A 17,794-nucleotide genomic window follows, 5' to 3' on the forward strand; every position below is an offset into this window, starting at 1 on the left:
CTTTTTTTTTTTAATCCTCAAACAACTTCTGAGTGCACCCATATACACTTAGTAAATGAGAATATTCACATGGACACATGAAATTTATAAAGAATGTACAGATTAGAAAGCCTACTGTTAATATATCTATTTATTTTGTTTCTGCTTGCCAAGTATCACTCAGTCTTCAAGCAGCAAAGACTACAATTGTAGGCTATAAACCAATTTCCCTTTTCCTCCCAAATAATGCTCACTTGTACCAAACAGAAACATAGTCCCTGCAAATTTCTTTTGTGACACTCCATGAGTCCCTTTAATCCATTTGGATTACTTGTGTCACAAGTGCTAATGCCCACAGACAATAGGAAAGATGGCTTAAGGGCATCTCAGGAATTTTCCAGACCATGCCCACTGCAAGCACCAGTGTGTAGAAGTATCAAATCCTACACAGGGATGTATAGAAAGTTGTTTTCCAGGATGTGTTTCACCATGCTCAGCCACCCCGGTACTCAGAAGCTGCTGTAGCCTAGGTCCCAGAAGACCCCGCTAGGTTTTGAGCTGGTAGCAAAGTTTGGTGTCATCCACATGGTGGTGCTGGTACTGCAGGAAGGCACGATGTTGGAGTTAGAGGCCCCATGGAATCTTCCACTAAGATTTCAGAGAAAGGCCAGCAAGGTCAGGCAAAGGGCACCAGGGACAGAATCCCTACAATTCTTGGTAGGGCAATGCGCAAAGCTGTGAAGGTGAATTCAAAGTTAAAATGGAGATCCTGGGAATTAAAAGATGCCAAAAATGTCTGAAAAAGAAGACTTTTGGCTGTAGAGAAAACCAGGCCAAGAGACAGGCCATGAGCACGGCAAACGGCCAGGCCCTTCTGAGAGAACATCTCACCAATGAGCCCTAGTTGCCAGAGATGGAGCTAGGGGGAAAAACAAATAAACAAACAAACAAAACAGAAAACAAAAAAACATTTCCCAACTGGATTTAGGTCTTGTTTTGATCCTATTTCTTCTTTCTATTCTCCTGTTCTTTCTTATTGGAAAGGGAGTGTTTACCCTGTGCCACTGTATAATAGATGTTTGTAGCTTGCTTTTGATCATTACAGGAGTTCAAGTCTGTTTCTGAGTCTCAGATGACATAATGGAATTAAAATTTTGGGTAATTCTAGAGCTGTTAAGATTATAGGGATTCTTGTAAATGGACTAAATGCATGTTTTTCTTGTGAAATGGACAGGAGCTTCTGGGAAACTGGGTAGAACTCAGTTGTTGGGATATGAGGTGCATCCCCTAAACTCCTAGGTTGATGCAGGGATATTGAGGTGGAATGATTAGATCATGAGAGCTGCCACTGAATCACTTCATCCTATTTTGAATCAACAACTGAGTGGTAACTGTAGGTAGGTGGGAATTTGCTCCAGGAGATAGTTCATTGGAAGTGTGCCCTGGAAGGGTGCAACTTCTCTGAAGCTTTTTACCCTGTCCCCTCTCTGTTTCCTGGCTGCCATGAGGAGAGCAGTTTTCCTCTGCCTTACTCTTTTGCCATGATGCTAGGCCTCACCTCAGGCCCAGAGCAATGTAGTTGACCAACTGTGAACAGAACCTCTAAATCATGAACCTAAAGTAAACTATTCTTCTTTTAAGTTGTTCTCATTAGTCAACTATATATATATATATATATATATATATATATATATATAGAGAGAGAGAGAGAGAGAGAGAGAGAGAGAGAGAGAGAGAATGGTTAAATGCAGTTTAGCCTGGGTATACAACAGACACCAGAATGGCAATATGTAAATCAATGGTTGTGCAACTGATGTGATTCTGCAATGTGTATATGGGGTAAAAATGGGAGTTCATATCCCACTTGAATCAAAGTGTGAAATATAATATATCAAGAACTATGTAATGTTTTGAACAACCTACAATAAAAATTAATTAAAAAAAAGTTTCAATATATGAAAAATAATATGATCTGTCTACTAAAAATCTGAAGAAGTAAAGCTACCTGGCCACATCAATTGATTCATGAATTATTTGACAAAATTCAACATCCATTCATAATAAAACTCATAGGGGCGGACTCCACCGTGCGGGCTGTGCAGAGCTGCGCAGGGTGCAGCGGGACCAGCCACCACCTCCCTGGGCGCCCTATTCTGCCCTGGCTTGGAGCAGCGCGGGGCCTCAAAGCTGGAGACAAGCTGGAGCCAAGCTGGAACCATGCAGTGGAAATTAGGGATCCTGATGGATTTCAAAGTCAGGGAGGAGTTCCATGAAGAGCCCAAAATCTACTAAGAACTCAAAAGTCAGTCCCTGAAGAGCAGCAGTTCTGCGGAGCATCCTGGGACCTCCAAGCCTTGCATAAGCTCATCCAGTATGACATCACGCATCTTGCTACACCAGCAGCATTTGTGTGAACAGATGCAGGAGCAGGAGCACAGATAGCAGCAGCAAAAGCTGCAGACGCCCCAGTTCCTGCAGCAGAGAGTGCCCATGAGCCAGACACCAGCCATCAATATCAATGCACCCACAACCCTTCCCTCTGCTACCCAGGTACCCATGGAAGTCCTTAAGGCGCAGACCCACCTTGAAAACCCCACCAAGTACCACATACAGCAAGCGCAGTGGTAGCAGGTAAAACAGTACATTTCTACCACTTTAGCAAACAAACATGCTAACCAAATCCTGAGCTTGCCATGTCCAAACCAGCCAGGTGACCGTGTTATGCCACCGGTGCTGGGGAGCAGCGAGCCCAACAGCCCCATGGCCCTGCTCACGCTTAACTCTAAGTGTGATAAAGAGGGGTTATATAAGTTTGAAGAGCAAAACTGGTGGAGAGCGAGTGCCCCAGCATGAACGCACACCCACAGGCTTCATGCTGCAAATGGATGATGTCATCGAAGACATCATTAGCCTGGAATCAAGTTATAATGAGGAAATCCTGGGATTGATGGACCCCACCTTGCAGGTGGCAAACACGTTACCTGTCTCTGGAAACTTGATCGACCTTTATGGCAGCCAAGGCCTGCCACCACAACCCTCCACCAGCCCTCATCCCCAGCCTCAGGATCAGCAACTCCTGTCCTGCAAATCTCCCCAACATCAAGCGGGAGCTCACAGACTGAAGCAAGAGCCCTGGCCAAAGAGAGGCAGAAGAAGGACAATCACAACCTGATTGAATGAAGAAAATTTAACATAAACAACCGCATGAAAGAACTAGGTACTTTGAACCAACTCAGGGGCCCCCAGACCACATTCTCTGACTCCTTTGCCCACTGAAGAGCTGGAGGGCTGGGAAAGGAACTGGTTCTCTTCCTGCTTCTGGCGAGGTGGCACCTCTGCCAGTGGCCATGTAACTCCGTCAGCTCTGGATCATCCTGGCATCCCTATGAGTTCCAGCGCCAACCTGACCTGATGCTTGCCTATGAGCAGGTGGTCTCTGATGCTGACCAGGTGACCCCTTCAGTAATTCCAGGGTCTGCCAGGCCTAAGCCATGCAACCCCCAGTGGGGAGCCCACTCCTGGCTCCCTGTCCCCAAACCAGCCCCAGATGTTCTTTCTGCCTTTGCCCTTGTCTTAGTCCGTGATTCTGAATCCCCTCTATTTAAATGCATTTTTAGTTTGCTCCTTTTCTGTCTGAGCCCCAATGCATAAAGATAGTCTTTAAGTAGAGAAAAGATTGATTATAGTGCAAATAGAATTGGGACAACTGGCTAATCTTTAGGATAAAGTTTATTTATTCAGTTTATACACATGTTTTCCATGTGGATCAAAATTTTGAATGCTTTTGTATGTACTTAGATGAGGAAAATAATTAACCTTTTAAACATGATATTCTTTTAAATCATGCCTTCAAAAAATAAAAAAAATAAATAAAAAACTAGGTACTTTGATTCCCAAGTCAAATGATCCAGACATGCACTGGAACAAGGAGACCATCTTGAAGGTATCCATGGACTACCTCCAGAAGGTTCAGTGAGAGTGGCATGATAAGGAGTTGGAGAGCTGGCAGAAGAAGCTGGAGCATGCCAATTGGCACCTGCAACTCAGAATCCAGGAACTCCAGACGCAGGCCCGGGCTCACAGACTCTCCCTCATTTTATCCACAGGTCTCTGCTCCCCAGATCTGGTGAACTGTATCATCAAGCAAGATCTGGTACTGGAGACTGCAGCCAGGACCTCCTGCAGCACCAGGCAGACCTGACATGTACCAACCTGGACCTCATGGACAGCACCTTGGCCTTCAGCAGCAGCCTGGGGCCAGCAGCTGAGGGTGCCCAGGTCTACAGCGTCCAGGCGTCCAAGCTGGAAGACATTCTGAAGGATGATACACTCTCTCCTCCCGGGTGACTGATCCACTCCTGTCCTCCATGTCCCCGGAGGCTTATATGTAGAATCTATAAAGAATTCTTAAATTTATCACTGAAAGAATTTATACACCAAATTCAACATTAAAATTTTTAAAAAACCTATTAAATATTACCAAAAAAAGAAACAGAAGAGACATTTCACGGAAGAGGATTTATAGATGACAGACAAACACAAGGGAAAGATATTCACCTTGATGAGTCAGGAGGGCAACATAAACAAAGACCATGATGAGAAATCACCAACCACCAGTTGGAACAATCAAAGCTCTAAAATAGTGGCAATACCAAGCATAGAATGCAACTCAAGACAGTGATAAGGTAAAACTTTCTGTCTATTAGAACAAAACTCTGAAAAAGTGGCAATACCAGCTATTTTCAAGTATATGGATGCTGGGAAACCAGTAAAGCAGAGTGATCCCACCAGCATATGCCAACCTGGATTGATCTAAAGACACTATCCTTAGTTTAAAAAGCTAATTGCATAAGACCACATTATATATGATCCCATTTTTGCAACACACAATGACAAATTTATATTGATAGAAAATCAGTTAGTGCTTATGAGGGGTTAGGAATGGTGGGAAGGTGACAGGAGTGAGTGGAATTCTGAAGAGGTCACACAGGGAGAAAGAGCTTTGTGATGATGGAATACTGTATCTTGACTATAGCCATGGTGACAAGACTTTCCACGTGTGATAAAATGACACAGAACTACTCTATGAGTTGCTAATTGTTGCTAATCTCAACTAGATAGTGCAGATTGGATACTATGTTTAGTTAGGTAATGTGAAACCATGAGGGGAAAACACAAGCAACAATTAGCTACTGGAGGAGACAGGAAAAAAAAAACATTCAGAATAGGGTACTGAAATTAGCATGGGGTACTATTTACCTGGACAGAATAATATACTGTCTATTAATTTAACTAAAAATATAGTTTAACCTGAATATTAGAAAGTAAAGAAAAAACTGAGGCAAACAACTAAGGGAGGGGTAATAGTAAGGTCCAAAGCAGTATCTGTAATGGGAAGGAAATAATAGCAATTTTTACAATTATTTAATCAAAACATGGCAATGTAACCACATTAATTTGACTCACAGAGGAAAATAGTAAAAGATACAAGTAAGGATTTGAAAACAGTTGCCTCTGCAGATGAAGACTGATAGGGTCCAAGAGAATGGGAGAAAGGTCTTTTTCCTTTATGTATTGTTTCTTTTAGTGTTTTGTGTAAAATTTGATAAATATTTCCAAAATGAGGACTCCTTATCAACTAAAAATAAGTTATAGAGTCAATTAAAAGAGTATGTCCTGTATAAAACCATCATGCAACAGAATTCCTAGAAATATTGGAGAAAAAATAAACATTAATTAAACTTCACAGAGAACTTTCAAAAAATAAAGGGAAGTGGGAGGGAGAGAAAATACAAAGAAGCTGTAAACAAGATCTGTGATTAGGAGCTATTACTAATGCTGTCTCTTGACAACATCAGCATTAGTGATTAACAACTGTGAAGGAGACAAGCTGCACATCCTTGGGCTTTAACAACACAGAGAATAGTATCCATGACTTACACATGAAGCTGGGGCTCTCCACAAAGTAGGGACACAGTAGACAAAAGTTACTCACTATAACAAACACAACTGTCTGCCCTACCCCTCTTTAGATCTTTTAGATCCTAGGCTTCCTCTCTCTCTGGGTAGATATTCTAATTTACTTGATCTTCATGGTACAGTAATAATGTAGTCACACATGAATAAAACTATACTAGGTTCTGGCATTAACAACTTTATTCCATTCTGTATGAAGGCTTGCTTCTTCAATCCATGTGTTTCAGGATTCCAGAAAAACAAATAAACAAACAACAAAAAAAACAGCAAAATATAAACACAAAGAAATATGTCATTGTGTGAAACAGCCAGTGGAAACCAAGACCTTCAGGTAATAGCACACAAAAAAGTAAAATAATTATTTAGCATGTACAAAAGAAAAATGGACTATGAGATGAAAAGGAAAAAAATACTACAAAGTATACTAGAAAGACTAGATTATAAACAAATGTTATGCTAAAGTACAAAGAAGCATAATTGAAGTTGAGTATTCCACACAATGGGTATGTTAATGCCAGGTAAGACAGAGCTGAAAAAGAATCAGTAATAGGAAGACAGGCCTTGAGTGTTTACCTGGAACACAACCCACAGAGAGAAGAGAGAAATATGGAGAAATATGAAAGAGATTAAGTGGCAAAAAATAAGTTGTGGGGGATGTATTCATTTTATTTGGATATTTAAAAAGAAAAGTCTGAAATTAGGAAGTAGTAAAAGGGTTAAAGGCTAAGAACTGACCCAAATTCAGGAAGAAAAAATATTTCTTGGGTTTAAAGAAAATAATGAGTTCCAAGAAGGAAGAATAAAAGGAGAGAAAGAGAGAGAGAGAGAGAGAGAGAGAGAGAGAGAGAGAGAGAAATGCACAAATGAACACATGTAGAATAAAAGATTTTCAAAACTGAGGGGCAAATAAAAACTGACCACAAAGGAATAAGCACATCAACCTGCAAAGACAGTAGCAGTAAAATAGACATGTCCCTATAATTTACAGTTTTTGCTTTAAGTATTATTAAGGAACTAAAGGTAATAAATAATAACTCAGCATTTTGTTCCCAGGGAGGCTACATTTTAAGACAGTGGCACTTTATCCAACACACGTGATAATGTTTATCACTAGCAGGTCCTCATTAAATAACTTTTAAAGAATGTACTTTCTGGAGTGGGAAATTGAAGCTACCAGAAAAGGCTGACATGCAAGAAGAATTGTTGTCCAACGATCGAAGTTTACAATACATGGCCATAAATATTCTCTGGGTACTTGGTGTACTTGCAGCAACCCAATAACCAGTTGCCCTAAAAACCAAATAGACTAATGTAAGCCTGCAACATAAATCTCATGAAGAAATACGATCCATTACAGCTTTTGATTAGGAGCAACATTACCACTTAGATGGCTGAAAAATCCATCAGACATATTTTCTATTTAATATAGATGCAGCAATACCACCACTGAGACCCTAGAGTAAGAGTTCTCTTCAAAGCTTATCAAGGCCAAGGGTGTCATTGGTTGGACTTCAAAGAAGGAATAGAAGACAACATTCAAGTTTAAACTGAAGGTATTGTGGACAATAAAACTTAAATACTATTTTTTTCATTTGCGAATTTCCTACATAATTGTGAGAAAATGAAAGCAATTCTCTTCTAAAGTATAATTTTAAAGCAAATATTTAAATGTTCTCATAGAATAAATAAACCAATCATTAAATATTCAAATTTTTAAGTTTTTTTGCATTACTGGTGGGATAATAATAAAATTATTTTTCTGGATATATTTCCTCTGAGTATTTGAAATATTATTAAAATTATAATTTTAAGCAATTTCTTTTAGCAGGTCCTGAATACCAGGCACTGACTAGATCATGACCATGGCAGGGACAAGCTGGCTCTCCACCAAATGGTGTTAAGGGTTCAGGGAGCAGGCAGGGATAGGAAGGATAGGAACACTCAAGCAGGCCAGTGAGACAGCAGAACAGAGTACTAGTGTTCAAAGGCATCCAAGCAGGGAATGCAGATGCAAGTCTTAATGTTTAGGGATTTCTCTAGGAGAAGAAGGCTGAGGAAGAATTCTAGGGAGAGGAAACTGCTATAGAAAGGAATTTAATCCTGAAATACGAAAGGTCATTTATTTAATTAAGTTTACATAACTGTGCCATGTATGATTTAGTAGTAATATCCAATGAATTGAAATAACTTTGTCCTTTTGCATTCTATGTAACAAATTCTAACACAAATAGTGTTGTCTGGCAGAAAGTGTACCTGGCTGTGAGTTGTACCAGGATACATAGCCCAGAGTTGCTTGATTGATAGTGGAAAGCCACATTAGATATACATTCTGTGGCATCCTAACACTAATCTTGCCTCTTCCCGACTAAGTTTTCCCCACAAGAGTAGATATGAAAAAAAAATGAGAGACTTAGTAAATATATACACACTACACTTTTATTGATTCTGCTCATTAATTTTCTAGAGCATTATTTTTAATATACACAGATTAGTTTTTCAGAAGTAAACAATAAATTTATTAGTGTTTTTGGCCTTCATAAAGTAACTTCCACTCCAAAGTTTCCAGCGTATTTATAAAAATTATTTATTACCTGCAAATCCATGATTTTATTATCTTTTAATGCTGAGTAACATTCCATTGTGTATATATGCCACATTTAAAAAATCTATTTATCTACTGAAGGGAATCTAGGTTGGTTCCACTGTTTAGCTATTGTGAATTGTGCTGCTGTAAACATTGATTTGGCTGTGTCCCTGTAGTATGCTGTTTTTAAGTTCTTTGGGTATAGATCCAGGAGTGGGATAGCTGGGTCAAATTGTGGTTGTATTCCAAGTTTTCCAAGGAATCTCCATACTGCACAAATTTTCAGTCACATCAGCAATGTAAGAGTGAGCCTTTTCCCCACATCTTCGCCAAACTTATTGATTGTATTTTTAATAGCTGCCATTCTGACTGGAGTGAGATGGTATCTTAGAGTAGTTTTGATTTGCATTTCTCTAATTGCTAGATATGTTGAACATTTTTTCATATATTTATTAATTGATTGTATATACTCTCTGAGAAGTTTTTCAGTTTGTTGGTCCATTTATTGATTGGGTTATTTGGTTTTTTGGTGTTAAGGTTTTTGAGTGCTTTATATATCCTAAAGATTAGTGCTCTATCTGATGTGTTTGTGATAAAGATTTGATCCTATTCTGTAGGCTTCTATTCACCCCACTGATTATTATTTTGCTGATAAAAAGACTTTTATATTGAATCCATCTCATTTATTGATTCTTGGTTTTAATTCTTGCACTATGGGAGTTTTATTAAGAAAGTTGCGGCCTAATTCCACATGATGGCGATTAGGGCCTACTTTTTCTTCTATTAGACTCAGGGTCTCTGGTTTAATTCCTAGGTCCTTGATCCACTTTGAGTTGAGTTTTGTGCATGGTGAGAGATAGGAGTTTAATTTAATTTTGTTGCATATGGATTTCCAGTTTTCCCAGTACCATTTGTTGAAGAGGCTATTTTTTCTCCAATGTATGTTTTTGGTGACTTTGTCTAATATAAGATTACTCTAATTATTTGGGTTAGTCTCTGTGTCCTCTGTTCTGTACCATTGTTCTACAGGTAGGTCTATTTTAGTGCCAGTGCCATACTGTTTTTGATACTATTTCTCTGTAGTGTAGTTTAAGGTCTGGAATAGTAATGCCACCAGCTTCATTCTTGTTGCTAAGGATTACTTTGGCTATTCTGGATCTCTAATTTTTTTATATGAATTTCATGAATGCTTTTTTTATTTCTGTGAGGAATGCCATTGTAATTTTCATTGGAATTGCATTGAACCTGTATAGTGCTTTTTTGTAGTATGGTCATTTTGACCATTTTAATCCTTCCTATCCAAGAGTAAGGTAGATCTTTTCATCTTCTAAGTTCTTTCTTCTTTCTTGTATTTTTATATATTTTCTAATTAAGTTTTCTTTTTTAAATTATTTTTTATTTATATATGACAGTGAAATACATTACAATTTTTATTACACATATAGAACACAATTTTTTATGTCTTTGTATACAAAGCATATTCACACCAACTTATGTCTTCATACATGTATTTTGGATAATAATGTCCATCACATTTCACCATCATTTCTAACCCTATGTCCCTTCTCTTCTCCTCCCACCTCTATCCTATCTAGATATTGTCTGTTGCTCCCATGCTCCCCCTCCCACCCCACTATGAATTAACCTCCTTATATCAGAGAAAACATTCAGCATTTGTTATTTGGAGATTGGCTAATTTTATTTAACCTTATCTTCTCTAACTCCATTCATTTACCAGCAAATGCCATGTTTTTTTTCTCTTTTAATGCTGAGTAATATTCCATTGTGTATATATACCAAAGATTCCCTATCCATTCATCTACTGAAGGTCATCTGGGTTGGTTCTACAATTTACCTATTGTGAATTGTGTTGCTATAAACATTGACATGGTTATATACCTGTACTATGCTGTTTTTAAGTCCTTTGGCTATAGACCCAGGAATAGGATAGCTGCGTCAAATGGTGGTTCCATTCCAAGATTTCCAAGGAATATCTATAATGCTTTCCAGATTGGCTGCAGCAATTTGCAGTCCCACCAGCAGTGTATGAGTGTACCTTTTTTCCCAACATTCTCACCAACATTTATTGTTGTTTGTATTCTTGATAACTGCCATTCTCACTGGAGTGAGATGAAATCTTAGAGTGGTTTTGATTTGTATTTCTCTAAATGCTAGTGATGATGAACATTTTTTCAAGTAATTGTTGTTTAACTTATGTCATCTTTGAGAACAGTTCATTCAGGTCCCTGGGCCTTTTATTGAGTAGGTTATTTGTTCTGTTTTGTTTGTTTTGTTGCATACTTAGCTTTTTGAGTTCTTTATATGCCCTAAAGATTAGTGCTGTACTGATGTGTAAGGGGTAAAGTATTTCTCCCAAGTTGGGGACTCTCTATTCACCTCATAGATTGTTTCTTTTGCTGAGAAGGAACATTTTAGTTTGATTTCATCCTATTTATTGATTCTTCATTTTAATTCATGCACCACAAGAGTCTTATTAAGGAATTTGGGGCCTAATCCTAATGGAGATTAGGGCCTACTTATTCTTCTATTAGACTCAGGGTCTCTGGTTTTATTCCTAGGTCCTTGATCCACTTTGAGTTGAGTTTTGTGCATGGTCAGAGATAGGGATTTAATTTCATTTTGTTCCTTATACATTTCCAGTTTTTCCAGTACCATTTGTTGAAGCATTTATCTTTTCTCCAAAGAATGTTTTTGGTGCCTTTGTCTAATAAAGAAAATTGTAATTTTGTGGGTTAGTTTCCTTGTCCTCAATTCGGTACCATTTTGTCTAACAGTCTGTTTTGGTGCCAATAACGTTCTATTTTTTGTTACTGTTGCTCTGTGGTATAGATTAAGGTCTGGTATAGTAATGCCACCTGCTTTGCTCTTCCTGCTAAGGATTGCTTTAGCTATTCTGGATCTCTTACTTTTCCAGATGAATTTCATGACTGCTTTTTCTATTCCTATGAGGAATGTCATTGGAATTTTGATTGAGATTGTATTGAATCTGCATAGTATTTTTGGTAGTATAGTTATTTTGATAATATTAATTCTGTCTATCCAAGAGCAAGGTAGATCTTCTCATTTTCTTTCTTTTTTAAGGGTTCTGTAATTTTTATTATATAGATCTTTCACCTCTTTCATTATGTTGATTTTCAAATATTTTATTTTTTTGAGGCATTGTAAATGTGGTAGTTTTCTGCGTTTCTCTTTCTGAGGATTTGTCACTGATATACTGAAAGGCATTTGATTTATGGGTGTTGATTTTATATCCTGGTACTTTGCTGAATTCATTTACTAGTACTACAAGTTTTCTGGTGGAATTTTAGGGTCTCCTAGACACAGAATTATACCCTCAGCAAATAGTGCCAATTTGAGTTCTTCTTTTCTGATGAGTATCCCTTTAATTTCTTTCATCTTTCTAATTGCCCTGGCCAGTGTTTCAAGAATTATGTTAAAGAGAAGTGGTGAAAAAGAACACCCTGTCATGTTCCAGTTTTTAAAGTGAATACCTTCAATATTTTTTCATTTAGAATGATGTTGGCCTGGGGCTTAGCATAGATAGCCTTTATGACATTGAGATATGTTCCTGTTATTTCTAGTTTTTCTAGTGTTTTGAACATGAAGAGGTGCTGTATTTTGGCAAATGTTCTTTCTACATCTATTGAGATTATACTATGATTCTTATCTTTAAGTCTATTGATGTAATGAATTACATTTATTGATTTCCGTATGTTGAATCAAACATACATCCCTGGGATGAATCCCACTTGATTGTGGCGCATGGTCTTCCTTATATGTTTTTGTATTTGCCTTGCCCAAATTTTATTGAGAATTTTTGAAGTATGTTCATTAGAGATATTGGTCTGACATGTCTTTTTGATGTGTCTTTGCCTGGTTTTGGAATCAGGGTGATATTGACCTCATAAAATGAGTTTGAAAGTGCTCCCTCTTTTTCGATTTTCTGAAATAAACTGAAGATTATGGATATTAGTTCTTCCTTAAAGGTCTTATAGAACTTGGCTGTGTATCCATCCATCTGGTTCTGGGCTTTTTCTTGGTTGGTAGACTTTTGATGGCATCATTTATTTCATTGCTTGAAATTGATATGTTTAAATTGTGTATTTCATCTTCATTCAATTTGGGCAAATTGTTTTGACTGTAGAAATTTGCTGATGCCTTCAATATTTTGTAATTTATTACAGTACAGTTTTCAAAATAATTTCTATTTATCTTCTGAATTTCTGTAGTGTCTGCTATCAATTTTCATTTTTCATCATGGATATAAAAATCTGAGTTTTTTTCTCCTACTCATCATTAGCATTGCTAAGGGTCTGTACATTTTATTTTATTTTATTTTATTTATTTATTTATCTATTTATTTATTTATTTTAAGCAGCAAAGATGCGTTTATTGCGAGCTAGCTTGATCCTCTGAACACACAGCCACTGGTGACTCTGAGAGGCCCCAAGCCCAGGGTTTACAGCAGTTTTATACACTCTTTGGGGAAGGCAGGGACTTTACATACATCATAGCATCTCTTATCAAATCATCACACACCACAGTAAAATCGTAAAACAACTCCAAAACGTGATTAGCACATTCACTCCTTGGAAGAAGTTGGGTAATGGTTATTGGTTAGTACAAGAGGGGGATTTGTTTGAACTGATTGGTTTAAGCCATGAAGGGAATACGTGCTGAACTACATGGTTTCCCAACATGTTATCAACCAACATAAACTATTGGGAGAGTCATCTGGCATCCAAGGTATTTTCCCTGTCTCATGGTGATTGGTAGTTGCTAGGGGGTTGCTATGGGTCCTCACCTAGCCTGACTGAGTCAGGAACACCTGGCACCACAGATCTCTCCTGTTATTTGCAAACAACTCAGCAGGGTGGGTATGTGCCTAGGAGTGCTCTGTGGGTTTTTCCAAGGACAAGGGCCATGCTCCCTTCCTTGGACAGGCTTTGCTCTGAGGTAGAGGCCGGTTTCTCAAAAATGAAGTCACCTCAGTTTCTCATTCCCCCTTTTGTCTGAAAACTTGGGAACCAATCATGGTTCCATAATTGGGGGTCTATTTGGGCAGGCCCTACATATTGATAGAGTAAACAGTAACCCTCAGGGGACAGTCTTCAACTACCCAGACTCACTCAATATTGGTCTCCTAGATCCAACCTGATTCAATTTACCTAACTACACTGTCTACTAATTTCTAGCTCCATTCCCCCCTCTAATTTTAGGAACTCCTTATTGCTGAAAGAAGAAGAGGCGATGGCTCATTCTGGCTGCTTCAAAGCTGAGAGGGGGCATTGAACATGAGGGGGCTCAATGATGTAGGGGACGATTTGGGGAATGTGAATTCCCTTTTAGAAGTCAGGTAGGTTGGTTGGGGAAGAACAGGCTGTAAAGTCATCTGAGGATGGGTGCTTCTATGAGAGGAAAAAAACATGAGTACTGAATAAATGTTACAGCATCTGGAACATGTCACTGTATAATAGAAGTTTCCTAACCAAGCTCTAACATCCCCAATTATCAGGAATGTAAACATAACATTTAACTTTTAGTGTTACTGATGTCCTTCCCCATAAGACACAGTTTAATAATTTAATGTCATCTGATCTTGCAAAGTCCTTTTACTCGTATGACCTCTGTGTCTAATAGAGAAAACTTTAATTCTGTTTATCAGGGCTGGATAATCATACTAGCAAAGAAGAATTCTACCTGTGTAGGTAAGGAATATCTGTAGGTCTTAAACTAAAAACTACCCTGACAATTCATTTTAATTTTATTTATTTTTTTGAGAAACTAACTTTTGTTTTAAATTTTTTTAAATTTTTTTTCTTTATTTCAGCTTTAATTTTTATTATTTTCTGTCTTCTACTGCTTTTGGTGTTTATTTGTTTTATTGTAGGGCTTTGAGATGTAATGTTAAGTCATTTATTTGTTGACTTTTTCTTCTTTGAAGGAATAAATGCCTTGCAATGAACTTTCCTCTTAGAACTGCTTTCATAATGTCCCATAGATTTTGATATGTTGTATCTGTGTTCTCATTCATCTGTAAATTTTTGTAATCTGCTCCCTGATGTCTTTTGCAACCCATTGTTAATTCAGTAGCATATTATTTAGTCTCCAGGTGTTAGAGTAGCTTTAATTTCTTATATTATTATGGATTTCTAATTTTATTCTATTATGATATGAGAGAATACAGGTATCTCTCTTTTATATATTCTAAGAGTTGCTTTTTTTAAAGAGAGAGAGAGAGAGAGAGAGAGAGAGAGAGAGAGAGAGAGAGAGAGAGAGATTTTAATATTTTTTAGTTTTTGGCAGAAACAACATCGTTGTTTGTATGTGGTGCTGAGGATGGAACCCGGGCAGCACGCATGCCAGGCGAGCGTGCTACCTCTTCAGCCACATCCCCAGCCCCAAGAGTTGCTTTGTGGCATAATATATAGTCTGTCATAGAGAAGGATCCATACACTGTGAGAAAAAAGTGTACTGTTTCATGAAGTATGAAATATTCCATATATGTGAGTTAAGTCTTTGTTATTGATTGTATTATTAAATTCTATAATTTATTTGATCAGCTTTTGTTTGAAAGATCTATCTTGTGATAAAAGAGGTGTGTTAAAGTCACTCAAAATTATTGTGTTGAGTTGTTTTTGACACTTCAACTTGAGAAGAGTTTGTTTGAGTAATGTAGATGCTCCAGTGTTTGGGGCATATAAATTTATAATTTTTAAGTCTTGTTGGTGTATGGTTCCCTTGAGCATATCCTTTTTGATTGACTTTAGCTTAAAGTCTACTTTATTTGATGTGAGGATGAAAATCCCTGCTTGCTTCCACAGTTCATGTGAGTGATATAATTTTTGCCAAACCTTCCCCTTCAGTCTGTGGATGTCTTTTCCTATAAGATAAGTCTCATGGAGGCAGTATATTGTTGAGGTTTTTTATATTTAATCTGCTAGTATGTGTCTTTTGATTGGTAATTTTAGACCATTAACATTCAGGGTTATTATGGAGACATGATTCGTATTCCCAGCCATTTTTGTTAATTTTTGATATTTAACATGACTTGGTTTCTCCTCTGATTACATTTTCCTTAAGTGTAATACCTCCCTCTCCTGATATCCATCATTTTCTTTTTTATTTCCTCTTCTTGGAATATTTTGTTGAGGATGTTCTGTAGTGCAGGGTTTCTCATTGTAAATTCTTTTATCTTTTGTTTGTCATGGTAGGTTTTTATTTCATTATCAAAAATAATGCTTAGTTTTGCTGGATATAAGATTCTCGGTTGACATTCATTTTTTTTCAGAGCTTGGTACATGTTATTCCATGATCTCCTGGCTTTGGGGGTCTGGGTTGAAAAATCTGCTGAGATATAAATTGGTCTTCCTCTATATGTGATCTGATTTCTCTCTCTTGCAGCTTTTAAGGTTCTATTCTTATTCTCTATGCTAGGAATTTTAATTATAATGTGTCTTGGTGTAGATCTGTTGTAAGTTGTACATTTAGTGTCCTGTAAGCCTCTTGTAATTGTTTTCCAATTCATTCCTCATGCTTGGGGAAATTTTCTGATATTATTTCATAAAGAGATTGTGCATTCCTTTGGTTTGAACCTCTGTGCCTTCCTCTAGCCCAGTAACTCTTATATTTGGTCTTTTGATGCTGTCCCATAATTCTTGGATGTTATGTTTATGGTTTTTTACTATCTTCACTGTATGATCAAGTTTATTTTCCAGATCATATACTTTGTCTTCATTATCTGATATTTTTTATTCCCAGTGACCTAGTCTGTGGGTTATGTTTTATATTGAGTTTTTTATTTGGTTTATTGTATCCTTCATTTCAAGGATTCTGACTTTTGTTTTCTTCAGAGTCTCTCTTTCTTGAAGTAATCTTTTTCTATCTGTATTTGCTCTCTAATCTCTTTGTTGGAGTGGACAAATTTTGCCTGTATTTGCTCACTTAGGTCAATTTTAATTCAGGCTCCAGGCCTCAGCATCAGAGAAATTCTCCCAACTACTCACCTACACAGAACTATTGGGTAAGCCAGTGAGGCCATCAGAGGTGGCAGCAGCAACTGTGAAGAACTTTTGGCCACCCACTCAAGTAGAAAGCATTGATTCTGCTCCTATGGAGGACACCCAGATGCTTCCCATGAGTAGGAACTCAGACCATAATCCCCATATGGACCCCCATCTACCTAAGTGGGCCTCCCCTGGTCGCTGAAATCTTGGGACTCAGGAGCATTGGAACAAACCCCTATGTGCAGTAACCTGGCTGTACCCAGGAATTTCATGCAGGCTCTGAAGTCACTCCACACGGCAAGCCTCAGAGCTTGTATCTAAATTCATCATCCAACACCATCACCTGGCTCTCCCCACCCAACCCAATACACCACTTCTGAAAGCAGGAGCCTCTATCTTGGGTCACCTTCATTACCATCTTCTAGGTCCCCAGTTTATAACTCTCCTTCTCCCCAGCAGCCTCTAACCCAGCACAGTGGCACCCTGGTTACCTTCACCATCCTGAGGGCACAGATACCAGCTAACAACAGATGACTCCACCTATTAGATGAGACGGGAAACAGAAAAGATACTGATCTCCAACCAAAACAAGCCATGTGCCTTCCTTCAATGTTTTTTTTTTCCTCTCCCTCTCTTCTCTCCCCACCTCACATCCCCAACATGTGTGAAACAAAGTACTTTGCATGAATTACGATTTTGAGGACTGGGATGTCTGAATAGTACATTACAGTTGTGTTGTACAAAATCTTTTTATTCTTTATTTTTAATTTTTTTCTTTTTCTTTTTCTCTACCAATTTCTGCTACTTTAACATTTTTTTTATTTTTCTTGATATATATGTGCTTGTTTTATGGACTGTATTGTCTTCCCACTTTCCTACCCAAATTTACTTCCTCTCCTTTCAACTGCTACTAATCTTCCTCTTTAGATTTCTCTTTCACACTTCCTAAGATATAACAACTCTATATCCTTAGTTCCTACCTCCTCTGCATATCATCTTACTCCTCATCTCTGATTCTTTATTTACCATCAGAAAGTGTAAACCCTTTTACACACATACTGGGTATATTGTAGATAATATTTGAATTCACAATATCTATACATTGTGACTAAGTGCAATATCTTATTAGCAAACATTTGTTTTTTAGGATCTATATAGTTTATATTGGGATCTGATAATATTGTCCTTCACCTCAAAGGAGATGATCCCTACAGGGGCACTAGAAGCC

The 17,794-nt window shown here is 37.7% G+C and overlaps 1 pseudogene; it reads left to right on the forward strand.

Moving 5' to 3' along the window:
* Positions 1 to 2,196: 2,196 nt before the first annotated feature.
* Positions 2,197 to 7,976, forward strand: LOC143398047 (microphthalmia-associated transcription factor pseudogene; annotated as a pseudogene).
* Positions 7,977 to 17,794: the final 9,818 nt, after the last annotated feature.

The sequence above is a fragment of the Callospermophilus lateralis genome, chromosome 1 (assembly GCF_048772815.1).
Source record: "Callospermophilus lateralis isolate mCalLat2 chromosome 1, mCalLat2.hap1, whole genome shotgun sequence".
NCBI classification, from domain to species: domain Eukaryota; kingdom Metazoa; phylum Chordata; class Mammalia; order Rodentia; family Sciuridae; genus Callospermophilus; species Callospermophilus lateralis.